Source organism: Dermacentor albipictus, chromosome 3, assembly GCF_038994185.2.
Source record: "Dermacentor albipictus isolate Rhodes 1998 colony chromosome 3, USDA_Dalb.pri_finalv2, whole genome shotgun sequence".
In the NCBI taxonomy this organism is placed as follows: Eukaryota; Metazoa; Arthropoda; class Arachnida; order Ixodida; family Ixodidae; genus Dermacentor; species Dermacentor albipictus.
This window is the reverse complement of record NC_091823.1, coordinates 160,012,239-160,025,813: the sequence shown is the minus strand read 5'-3', so window position 1 is coordinate 160,025,813 and position 13,575 is coordinate 160,012,239.

Here is a 13,575-nt window from a genome sequence, read left to right as displayed (position 1 = left end):
CACACAAGTTGTTTCGGCGTAGCGTATCAAGTGATCAACGGCTGTCACAATCCATCGTTGACCGGTGGGAGTCACAGGAAGAGGACCATACAGGTCAATGCCAACGATTTCAAATGGTTGCGACGGACAAGGAACCGGTTGCAGTTGTCCGCTGGGAGCTGATGTAGGGAGCTTTCGACGCTGACATAGGGCGCAGGAAGCGACATACTTCGCTACACTGGCGGACAATCCAGGCCAGTAGAAGCGACCTTTGATGCGGTCATAGGTTTTCTGGAAACCAAGGTGACCAGCAGTCATGTCGTCGTGAGAAGCCTGCAGGACATGAGCACGTAGAGAGCGTGGCAGGACAGGAACCCAGCGCTGACCGTCAGGGTGATAGACATGACGGTACAGGACGCGGTTGTCAATCTTAAATTGCGTCAGCTGTCGACGAAGGCGGGCGTTAGGTGGGCGCGAAGCTCCTTGAAGGTGGTCTATGATGCGCCGACAGTAAGAGTCCGCCAATTGATGAGATTGGAAGAATCCGTTGTCGTGTTTAGGCATCTCGTCTACAGTGGCCAACAAGAAAGCATGTGAAGAGGGGTCATGCGAAAGCTTGTCACGGATGGTAGTTGGAGGTCCATTGCATGGTGTCGTAGGAAGCGGACAGCGAGAAAGCGCGTCTGCATCCTGGTGTTTTTTTCCGCACTTGTAGGTAATAGTAAAGTCGTATTCTTGTAGACGAAGGATCCACCGACCAAGCCGTCCAGGCAAGTTTTTCAGCGTCGAAAGCCAGCACAATGCATGATGGTCTGTAACGATGGTGAAATGGCGGCCGTGAAGATAAGGTCGAAACTTCTGTACAGACCAAACGATAGCTAGGCATTCCTGCTCCGTGATGGTGTAATTCCTTTCGGCATTTGTCAGAACGCGACTTGCGTATGCGACGACCCTCTCCCCTAAAGTGTCGTCTCGCTGTAGGAGAATGCCACCAATGCCATGACCACTAGCATCCGTATGCAGGAGGGTAGGAGCAGCTTCATCAAAATGGCGTAGTACTGGTTCCGATGTGAGAGCGCGCTTCAGATGGGCGAACGCAGATTCACATTCGGGAGACCACACAAAGGGAACATTAGAACCCAGTAATTTGTGCAGAGGTGACGCTATTGAAGCGAAGCCTCGTATGAATCGGTGAAAATAGGAGGCGAGGCCTAGGAAACTGCGCAAATCTTTGGTCTTTTCGGGACGAGGGAAGTGCCGAACTGCCGAAACCTTGTCAGGATCAGGACGAGTGCCATCTTTGCTCACAATGTGACCGAGTACCTTAATCGTCTTGCTCGCAAAATGGCATTTCTTGGTGTTTAGCTGAAGTCCAGCGTTGGCAAGGCATGTGAGAACTTCGTCCAGACGTTGCAGGTGCTGAGAGAAAGTTGACGAGAAAACAACAATATCATCCAGATAGCACAGGCAAGTCTTCCACTTCAGGCCACGAAGAACGGTGTCAATCATGCGCTCGAACGTTGCGGGTGCATTGCAGAGGCCGAATGGCATGACATTAAACTCGCAGAGCCCATCTGGTGTTGAAAACGCTGTTTTCTCTTTATCGTCCTCATGCATAGGTATCTGCCAGTAGCCGGAACGTAGATCGGTGCTGGAGAAGTACTCGGCGCCTTGCAGGGAATCCAAGGCATCGTCTATTCGCGGCATAGGGTATACATCCTTGCGTGTGATCTTGTTAAGTGCTCGGTAGTCGACACAAAATCGAACAGAGCCGTCTTTCTTCCGAACCAAAACAACGGGGGAAGACCAAGGGCTAGCAGAAGGGCGTATTATATTCCGTTGGAGCATGTCGGTGACGTTCTCGTCAATGACTTGCCTCTCGGCTAGCGATACGCGATATGGTCTACGGCGCACGATGGATGTACCATCTGTCTCAATCCGATGCGTTGTAATCGAAGTCTTTCCCAACGAAGCTGAATGCACGTCAAACGAAGCTTCATGTTTCTGGAGCAAAGCAAGCAATTGTCGTGACTGCAAAGGTGTCAGGTCAGAACTGATGGCAGCTGCAAGAGCTGAAGGAGATGCGGTCCATCCGGTACAAGGAACTTCAGAGGAAGCTGGTTTAAATGAAACAACAGATATAGATTCCGATTCGGTGGCGGAAGCCAATGTAGTGCCTTTAGCGATGAGAATTTTTTCGGATGTCGGGTTTGTAGCGTAGAGAAGTGCAGAGCCATGATCAAACCTAACCAGCCCTGATGCAAAGGTAATCTCTCATGCGAGACAGCGTGCAGATGGTAATACGAGCACGTCGCCGCAGTCAATCACATCAGACGTGATAGTCACAATGCTTTAATGGCGAGGAAGTAGCGCGGTATCTTCTGCAGCAAGAAAGTGAAGTCGTGCGTCATCTGCATGAAGTGAATATGTCGTGTTGGTCATGTGGAGAACGCGTTGCCCACAGCAGATGGATGCGGAGGCCGTAGAAAGAAAATCCCATCCCAATATGAGCTGCTGGGCACACGAACTTAGCACTGCAAATTGTACGTAATGAAGAAGTCCATCGATAGAAATACGAGCTGTGCACATGGCGATAGGTCGAATGGCAGCCCCTTGAGCAGCGACTAGCGTAGGTCCATCATAGGGGGTCGTAACTTTCCGAAGTCGCGAACACAATTCCCAGTGAATGACTGAAACACTAGCACCAGTGTCTATTAAAGCTTCTACTTGTACACCTTCTATGACAACCAATATCACATTGCACGGACGCGATGGAGGAATTTCTGTCCTGTCGTTCGATGCAGCTTTTCCTCCAAAAGCTGCATACTTTAGTTTTCCGGACGACGATCGGCGAATTGAGAAGCAGGTCTCAGTGGGGACGTAGAGCGGCGAAGGGGGGACGGCGAGCGGCGTCTCGCAGGACGGTAAGCCGTCTCGTATGCTACAGTAGGCGATGGAGAGCGTCCGCGCTGTGGACCATAAGGACGGCGTTGGTCATGGAAGCTCCCTACACGTTGAAAAGTAGCTCCGGACGAAAAGTCATCCCGTTCGTATACGTCATATCCGCGACGCTCGTCTTGCTGGCGCTTGCGGCAAAAACGTGCTATGTGGCCGCGATAGCCGCAGTAGTAGCAGATGGGACGAGGAGGACGCCACTGCGGATAGCTGGTTTGGGTAGGTGCGCTGGTAGTCATGGACGCGATGGGGGCCGGTGTTGGTTTTGGCGGCATCGGTGGAACGATGACTGGAGTAGCTGCGGCTACTTGTGCGTACGTGGATGGGGCCCTAGGGGTTAGAGGGTCCGTGTACGCTGCACCAGCCATGGACGCCAATTCTTCCTTGATAACGTCTCGCAGATTGGTATCGGAGGCATGACAAGGCATAGGCCCTGCGGCTAAGCCAAGATACTGGAGCTCTTCTCGTATTATTGCACGTATCATTGCTCGTAAAGTAGGGTCGTCGGCAGTAGTGTTCGCAGTGGTGTCTGGCTGCAACCGTACTGATTCGAGTTCGTCAAGGCGCTGGCAAGTAGCGACGATATCAGCAACGGTAGCGGGGTTCTGGATGGCTAAAGCATTGAAAGCAATAGCTCCGATGCCTTTGAGGATGTGGCGAACTCTGTCTGATTCGGTCATAGCCGGGTTCACACGTCGACAAAGAGCAAGCACATCCTCGATGTACGACGTATAAGATTCACCGGTTTGTTGCTTGTGAGTGTCGAGCGTCTTTTTTGCGAGGGCGGAACGAACAGCCGGTGTGCCGAAGATTTGGCGGATCTGCTGTTTAAAGGCGCCCCAGTTCGTGAAATCAACCTCATGGTTGAAAAACCAAGTCATCTCTACTCCGGTCAGATAAAAGGCGACGTGACGTAGCTTGGATGCATCGTCCCAACGGTTAGCCGAACTCACTCGGTCGTAGTCGTCCAGCCAATCCTCGACGTCTTCCCCGCGAAGTCCAGCAAACAGATGGGGATCACGCTGGTGTCCACTGACAACCCAATACGGGGAGGCTGGGGTAGCCGAGGCCGAGATGGTGGAAGTAGAAGTGCCTGTTGGCTCGTCCTGCGACATGGTGGCGGACAGCTGGCACAATCGGCGACCCGATCGAAGCTCCAGGAGGTTGAGCGGGGAGTCAGAGGACGGAGGACCGAAACGCACACTCCACCACTTGTGACGTAGCAGTTGTCACTACGTTTATTCCGACCCGAAGATACGGCGAAGCGATCACGCCCACAGCACGGATCACACTCGAGAGCCAGCCCCACAAGCGATGATGAAGAAGAACCCCATATGAGCCCCACATGATGATGATCATGTACAGATGACAAAGAATAGCTTATATCTCGCTACAATATGCCGGACTAAACTTGGACTATATCTCCGACACTAAGTCTGTGCTTTTGGCGGTGCCATAAGATGCATAGTGTTTGTCTTTCTCGCTTCTAGTAGGCAGCTCTCTGTGCATCCCCTCTAGAAAACGTAGCCAGCTACCGCTTACAGAGGGTACCCATACAAAGTCTACATTTCAAATATCATAGCGGCCGTGTCAGTGACCGAGAACTTTGGTCGATTCAACGTTCGAGTTGACGTGGTCGTGCTGATGGATGTTGGTACAAGGTGCGGTAATTCCTACCCGCAAATACTGTTGCAGCATCGGAACGGGCTCAAAATTTGGCAGAACCCATCTTATGATGACTGTCAACGATAACGCATCTAATATTCATACAACATAGCGAGCCAAGGGATTTCCACCGTGAAAACGAGTTCTGTATGAGGCGTGTGCTCCAACAAGCCTCATCTTTCACGCTTCCCTATGAACACTTGGCGCCACCTGACACCGCCGCCCTTAAGCCCACGCATTGCCTTGGAAATGCACAGTGCGCCTGTCTGTGCGAACGTTTAGAAATGCGTCGTGCGACAACCGCGCTCCTATCTCGCGCTTCTACCTGGACACACTGTGCCATCGAGTAGCGCTGCACAAGGCGGCGTCATTTCGAGGGGGGCGAAATTTAAAAACAACCCTGTGTTGTGCATTCGGTGCACGTTAACGAACCCCAGGTGGTAGAAATTAACCACGAGTTCAAGAAAAACCAACACCCTAAATTTTGTTTTTAATGCGTAAGCATTCTCTGGCGAGCTCTCCAGTCGAGTCATGCCAGTTAATATACAGAATTAAGAATTTAATCGTTGCACTAGGGAAAATTTTGATGATTGTAGCTTTATAAGAGATATAATTTAAACCAAAAGAAACGATTAAAAGGGATACGCACAGAGATGCATATAGATACTTTGAGTATGCGTGGGGCAGCTTATAGTAGGGCAGGGTCAAGTGAAATTTTCAAAACAACTTGAAACTTGGGCGTGCGGCACCTCAGTATTTCGAGGTGTGCCAACAGAAATTTGGGGGGGGGGGACAATTTGAAACTTGAGTTCGACCAACTCAAGTTGCGCGTGGGGTAACATAATATTTGGGGTCGGACCGACTTAAATTTTCTGGGGGGCCAACGTGAAATTTGGTGGCTGGACCACTTAAGTTTGAGGGTATGCCAAGTGAAATTCAGGCGAATGCTTACGCATACATAGAAAACACCATTGAGTTTTTGCATTCATTTTTATTTTGTAGTGCTGCCAACAAGGACACACGAGGGCTATGGGACAAGAAGCGTGGCCCGCCGGTGCCGGCGAACACTGAGAATACCTCCCTCCCTTAATCAGTGCATACACCACATATTAAGTACATACTCGGGAACTCAATCTGACGAGAATTTCATTGAAGACATTCATCATCATCATTATCATCATCAGCCTGGTTACGCCCACCGCAGGGCAAAGGCCTCTCCCATGTTTCTACAACTACCCCGGTCATGTAATAATTTTGGCCATGTTGTCCCTGCAAACTTCTTAATCTCATCCGCCCACCTAATTTTCTGCCGCGCCCTGCTACGCTTCCCTTCCCTTGGAATCCAGTCCATAACCCTTAATGACCATCGTCCATTCTTATTCTTCTGATTATTTCAATCTCATGATCTGGATCTGCGGTCACTACCTGCCCTAGGTAAATGTATTCCCTTACTACTTCCAGTGCCTCGCTATCTATCGTAAACTGCTTTTCTCTTCCGAGACTGTTAAACATTACTTTAGTTTTCTGCAGAATAATTTTAGACCCACCCTTCTGCTTTACCTGTCCAGGTCAGTGAACATGCATTGCAATTGGTCCCCTCAATCACTAAGCAAGGCAATATCAGCGAATCGCAAGTTGCTAAGGTATTCTTCATTAACTCTTATCCCCAATTCTTCCCAATCTAGGTGTCTGAATACATCCTGGAAACACGCTGTGAATAACATTGGAGAGTTCGTATCTCCCTGCGTGACGCCTTTATTTATTGGGATTTTGTTGCTTTCTTTATGGAGGACTACGACGGCTGTGGAGTCGCTATGCCTCCATGACTGCTGAGATTTCGACTAAATCAGACGCTTTGTCGTAATCAATGAAAGCTGTATATAAGGGTTGGTTACATTCCACAAAGTTCTCTATGACCTGATTAATAGTGTGAATATGGTCTATTGTTGAGTAGCCTTTACGGAATTCTACCTGGTCCTTTGGTTGACAGAAGTCTAAGGTGTTCCTGATTCTATTCGCGATTACCTCAGTAAATAATTTGTAGGCAACGGGCAGTAAGTTGATTGGTCTATAATTTTTCAAGTCTTTGACGTCCCCTTTCTTATGGATTAACACTATGTTAGCGTTCTTCCAAGATTCCGGTACACTCGAGGTCATGAGGCGTTGCGTATACAGGGTGGCCAGTTTTTCTAGAACAATCTGCCCACCATCCTTCGACAAATCTGCTGTTACTTGATCCTCCCCAGCTGCCTTCACCCTTTGCGTAGCTCCCAAGGCGTTCTTTACTTCTTCCGGCGTTACTTGTGGAATTTCAAATTTCTCTAGACTATTCTCTGTTCCATTATCGTCGTGGGTGCCAATGGTACAGTATAAATGTCTATAGAACTCCTCAGCCACTTGAAATTTCTCATCCATATTAGAAATGATATTGCCGGCTTTGTTTCTTAACGTATACATCTGATTCTTGCCTATTCCTAGCTTCTCCTTCACTGCTTTTAGGCTTCCTCCGTTCCTGAAAGCAAGTTCAATCCCATCCATATTGTACTTCCTTATGTCAGCTGTCTCGCGCTCGTTGATTAACTTGTAAAGTTCTGCCAGTTCTATTGTAGCTGTAGGGTTAGGGGCTTTCATACATTGACGTTTCTTGATTAGATCTTTCGTCTCCCGCGATAGCTTACTGGTATCCTGTCTAACGGAGTTACCACCGACTTCTATTGCACCCTCCTTAATGACGCCCATAAAGTTGTCGTTCGTTGCTTCAACACTAAGATCCTCTTCCTGAGTCAAAGCCGAATACCTGATTTGTAGCTTGATCCTGAATTCCTCTATTTTCCCTCTTACCGCTGACTCATTTATCGGCTTCTTATGTACCAGTTTTTTCCGTTCACTCCTCAAGTCTAGGCTAATTCGATTTCTTACCATCCTATGGTCACTGCAGAGCACCTTGCCGAGCACGTCCACATATTGTATGATGCCAGGGTTAGCGCTGAGTATAAAGTCTATTTCATGTGTAGTCTCGCCATTTGAAATGAAATAGACTTTATACTCTGCCATTTATACTCAAGACATTCAACTGCATTCAAATTCATTCACGAATTCAAGTGCATTGAAGAATCCAAAAGCATTCATGAGGTATCCTGCTAAAGCGTTGGCGTGAAATACTTTCGTTCAAAGGTGGCACACAGCCAGGGCATTTGTGTGCCAGTGCTTTGCTTCCTGCGGTGCTACATAAATACTTAGCCATTAAACGTAGGGTAGTAGCTGCGTATGTAACCAGCATCGTTCGGTGCTTCCCGTAGCATCAAAAACTCCTAATTATTTCAGATTAGACAATCTTTCCTACAGCATGAATCACCAAGCGCATACTTGGCCTCCAGCGGTGATACAGCAATGCCTAAGTAGGATTTTTATTAAAATCCTACTGTCCCAGCTATTGTACCTAGAACATAGTGCATCGTGTGTTTCCTGCGGCGCCACAGATAGGCATAAACATTGGACGATTCTTCTATGGCATAAAGCCCTCACTTTCTCCTTTCCTTCCTGTGGTGCTACAGAAACACTTGGAGCGAAACCTAATTGACAGCTGTTCCCAAAGCATGCCGCAGGAACTGAATTGTTTATTTTCTGCGGTGCAAGAAAACCGCAAATCTCCGACTATGTTTCCTACAATATCTAAGCACTTTTAACGGTGACTTAAATATTTATTGTCACTTAGTAATGGAAATTTCCTCTGAGTAGTCCGCCCTCGGTGCATCGCTTGTAGAGCACGCAGCTGGCCGCTGTTTACAGGGGTTACCTACGCAGAGCCTACAATTGATCTCTCACAGGCGCCGAATCATTGAACAACAAAAGATTTGATCGCTTGAGCTTACCGGCTTACTGGTCGTGGCAGTGCGGGCAATTCGTACCACCAAACGCCGTAGCAACATTGGAATGAGAAGGGATCTGAGAGAATCTGGCATAATAAATAAAATTTGGTTGCTACTACTGTTTTCCACTTGCTGGAAACACCTTGTCGAGTGGCAAAAAGAATGAACGCAATTATGCGAGGTGCACAATCAAGTTTAGTGCACCAAGCCCAACCCGGACGGAGCCAACTTTCAGAGAGTGCCATCCATTGCGGACGGGACCAACTTTCAGAGAGCGCCGCCAAACCCGGACGGAGCCAACCTCGGAGAGTGCCGCCCATAGCGGACGGAACCAACTTCAGAGAGCGCCGCCACTCCCATAGTACAACTAGGGCCATGTTTACAGATCGTGACGTTAACAACGGGCTTCTTGTGCAAATCACCCGTTACTTTCTCGCCTGGCGTCTGAATGATTCAATGGAATTCGTTCATGCGAGTCTTATCACTTGACTAAGTCGTACCTGTTTGAAGATGCATATGTGCCAAATATATAGTTTTCCATTACGATTCTTTGGGAATTCCATGCTCTTTTTGGTGTAATTTTAGTGTCTGGAATCTTCCATGCCAACATGGCACACTAGGTGTGTGTCACTGGTGAATCTCTGCTATTGAATAGACAAGTAGGAATAGAGAGCATTGGTGATAGGGCATGTGCAGCTCGCCAGGTGTGTCTGGGTAGGTACAAGGATAGACAATTTGAGCCACTTGATATCTGTAACCGACCATGTCCCTCAATAGACAAGTTGGGCCATTTGGTGCGTACAACTCGCCATGTGATAATAGGTAGATGAACTTATTGACCAGTGCTTATGTTTGAGTATGTCTCTGTACCAGATCACTCTGTGCGGCAAAAAATGCCGTTCTGGCAGTTTCTCGGAAGGTCCACGATGGCGTATGGGTATCCAAACCTATACATTATCACCCGGACTGTAGAAGAGGGACCTGTGTAGAAGATCGTATCGTATGGCATCTCGGTCTTGAATGCAGATACGTACGCAGGCAAGCTGTCTGGTTTCTTTGGTGCGCTGAGTAAAATCGTCAACGTCGGTAGATCTGTCATCAAATCGGTGCGGCCACATGGCATCCAGCGTCGTTGTGGCTTCCTGATCACGGACCAAACTGAATGGTGTCATTCCGGTATTTTCTTGTCAAGCGGTATTGTAGGTGAAGGCTACGTAAGTAAAAATCTGATCACCAAACGGATTACCAAACGTGGTTCCACGTCGTCATACATACATGGCATGTCTGCGAGGGTCTTATTAAGACGCTCGGTTGTCCGTTCGTGTAGGGGATAATATGCGGTTCTTTTACGGTGACTTGTACCATTTTTTCTGAGAAAAGAGACGAGGAGTTCGGCAGTAAAGGCAGTTCCCCTGTTTGTGATGGCTAATTTTGGGGCGTCGTGCCTAAGGACGACGTTCTCGATGAAAAAATGAGCAGCTTCGCCTGCTGTACCCCGCTCCGTAGCTAAGTGCCACTTTTCAACGAACGTCTTTCACGCCAACGCTCTTGCATGTTAGCTCAAGGATGCAATTAGATTCTTGAATGCTCTTGAATTCATGAATGAACTTGAATGCAATTGAATGTCTTCGATGAAATTCTCTTGAGAATAGTTACTGTGTATGAACCTATTATGTCCGGTACGCAGTGAATTAGCGAGCGAGAAATTATCAGTGTTCGCAGGCACCAGCGCCCCAAGCTTCTTGTCTCTGTGGTTACGCGCGTACGTCTTCGCTATGCTAGTAAATAAAACAGAATGCAGAAACTTCACTGGTGTTGTCTATGTATGCGTCAGCATACCCCGAAATGTCAGTTGGCATATCCCATAATTTAAGTCCTCCCACCACCAAATTTGCAGTTGCCCATCCACAAAATTTGAGTTGGCCCGCGAACAAATTCCAAGTAGGTTCACCCGCAAACTATAGTTGGCCCATCCCAAATTTCAAGATGCACCGAAATTTCAAGCCTGCACCAATATTTCGGTTGACTCACCTGATAATATTGTTACGTTATCGAAGGATTAAGACTGGAGACTATTTACAAAGTATATTTGCAAAAGGTAATGCAACGCTGGCCAGTTCAGCCAACAGCTCGAGAGCAAGAGGGCGTTAGTCGTCTTTGGCGGGGCGCCCGCGTGCATCGGCCACAAGAAACACGCAATATGCATGTATCATTACTCCCGGCGGCAGAAGCACCGTCACGGGGCGTCTAAATATCGGTGATAAACGGAGAGTAATATGGCTCTATGCGTGCCGCATGCACAACGTCAGTGGAGTTTGGGACAGATAAGGCACTAGTACTAATTGGGGTGGTTTCGTAGGTAACTGGAGTCACGGCCCGCAGCACTCGATATGGGTCTATGTACCTAAATAGGAGTTTTTCTGACAGGCCAATGGGACTAAACGGGGAACATAGTAGTACCAGAGATCCAGGTAAAAAGTGGACGCCTCTGTGTTGGCGATCGTACAAGCACCGTTGCTTTTCCTGAGAGGTCAGGAGGCGAGCGCGGGCATTCTCGCGTGCTTGGGCTGCCGTGGTGATGGCGTCAAGTGTATATTCGCTGTTCTCTGCTGCAGCGGATGGGTGGGATGCGTGCAGTGGCAATGTGGGTTCCCGGCCGAACAGCACAGACGTACTTTGCAAGCATATCTGTTAGAGTGCGACTCAGACGCTCAGTGAGACCATTGGTCTGTGGATTGTAGTCAGCTTGTGCTTGGTGGAGCAGGACTGCAGGATGTCGGCGATGACTTGAGAAAGAAATGTCCGACCACGGTGTGTGAGCAGTTGGTGCGGAGCACCATGCTCCAGAATAACGTCGCTTACAAGAAAATCGGCATCTGTGGCGTAGCTTGTTGGAAGCGCTTTAGTGATGGCGTAATGCGTGGCGTAATCTGTCGCCACAGCCACCCACGAAAAGGGCCAAGTAAGTTCAAGCCAACGCGAAAGAACGGCTCCGAAGGAATGTCGAGAGGTGCAAGACACCCGGCAGGTAGCGTCGCTGGTGTCTTTCGGCGCTGGCATTTTTCACACGCCGCAACGTATCTCCGGATGAAGCGGGCAAGTCTGGGCCATAAGAAGCGCTGGCAAATCCGGTCGTAGGTGTGGGAGACGCCAAGGTGACCTGCTGTTGGTAAATCATGAAGTTCGTGGAGAACAGCTAATTGTAGGTGCACAGGAAAGACGAGGAGTAGGGCAGCACCGTTGGGGCGTACATTGTGGCGGTATAATACACCATCCCTGAGAACAAACAGGTGAAGGGAGGAATCAGAAGGTGAAGATTTCAAGCCATCAATGATGGCGCGCAAAGTGGCATCACGGCGTTGCTCGTGGGCCGCATGCAGCAACTGAGAAATGGAGAAAACGCAAGCGTCGGTATCGGGCTCAGGGTCAGCGGGTAGTTCGTCCGCTGGATAGCGTGATAGTAAACAGTCTGCGTCTTGATGTAATCGGCCCGACTTGTACAATACTGCATAGGAATATTCTTGCTGCTGCAGAGCCCAGCTGCCCGGTAGTATCCTTCAGTGAGGAAAGCCAGCAGAGCGCGTGGCGGTCCGTGATTACAGAGAAGTGTATGCTATGCAAGTACGGGCGGAATTTGCATGGAAATCGCCCAGATGAGAGCCAGGCATTTACGATCAGTAATCGAATAGTTGTGCTCCGCTGCTGTGAGGAGGCGGCTAGCGTACGCGATAACGCGATCTTTACCCTGTTGGCGGTGGGCTAAGCGGCTCCGATACCGTGACCCCTTGCATCGGTACGCACCTCTGTTGGAGAGGACGGGCCCAAGTGGGCTAGTATAGGTGGCGTGGTGAGAATGTAGCGGCAGTTTAAGCGGGGCCCCACATTAACGACACGTCCTTCTTCAGAAGATTAGTAACAGGTCGGGCAATCACTGCGAAGTCTTTAACGAAGCGTCGGAAATAGGAGCCGAATCCTACAAAATTTCGGACGTCTTTGACAGATTGAGGTACAGGAAAAGACGTGACAGCACGAATTTTCTCCGGGTCTGGCTGAATACCGAAAGCGTCGATGAGATGGCCCAGCACTGTAATCTGCCGACGACTGAAGTGACACTTCGAGGAATTTAGTTGCAGCTCCGCCTCACGGAAGACTTGAACCACCGCTGATAAGCGCTCAAACTGTGTCTCAAATATAGGGGAAAATACGAGAACGTCGTCTACGTAGCAGAGGCATGTTGACCATTTGAACCCTTGAACCAAAGAGTCCATCATGCGTTCGAACGTTGCTGGGGCACTGCATAGACCCAATGGCACAATTTTGAATTGATATAGAACATCAGGAGTGACGAACGCTGTCTTCTTTTGGTCTTTTTCATCCACAGAAATCTGCCAATAAACAGACCGCAGGTCTATCCATGAAAAGCAATTGGCACCATGGAGACAATCGAGGCAGTCATCAATGCGAGGCAAGGGTAGACGTCTTTCTTGGTAATGCGGTTTAAATTACGATAATCTAAGAAGAAACGCCATGCGCCATCTTTCTTTTTAACAAGCACCACGGGCGACGCCCAAGGGCTCGACGAAGGTCCAATAATGCCTTTGGCGAGCATCTCGTTCACTTCATCTTGAATAACCTTACGCTCTGAAACGGAAACTCGATACTGCAGGCGATGAATAGGACTGGCATCACCAGTATTTATGTCATGCTTGACAGTTGAAGTCTGGCCCAATTGGCGATGGCTGAAGTCGAAGATGTCTTGGTAGGAAACCAAAAGGCGGCATAAAGCTGCTGCTTGTTCAGGCAATGGGCCCGCAGCAATCATGGCCCGACATGTTGCGTCAGGGCAAATAGCATCCTGTGAACATGGTAAAGAATCGGAGCAAACGTCTACAAAAAACGTCGTGACGCGGCCATCTCCGATAGCACGGAGCGTCGCAACCGATACGCCTTTGGGTAGAACTTCCATTGTCAGGCCGAAATTGACGACGGGAAGGCTTGTCCGGTTATCGGCGACGTTGACGACGTAGTGGGGCACAGTGATATTGCGCATCAAAAGGACATCAGGAACAGGTGTGGCGATGTAATCACCATAGGGCACAGGAAAAGA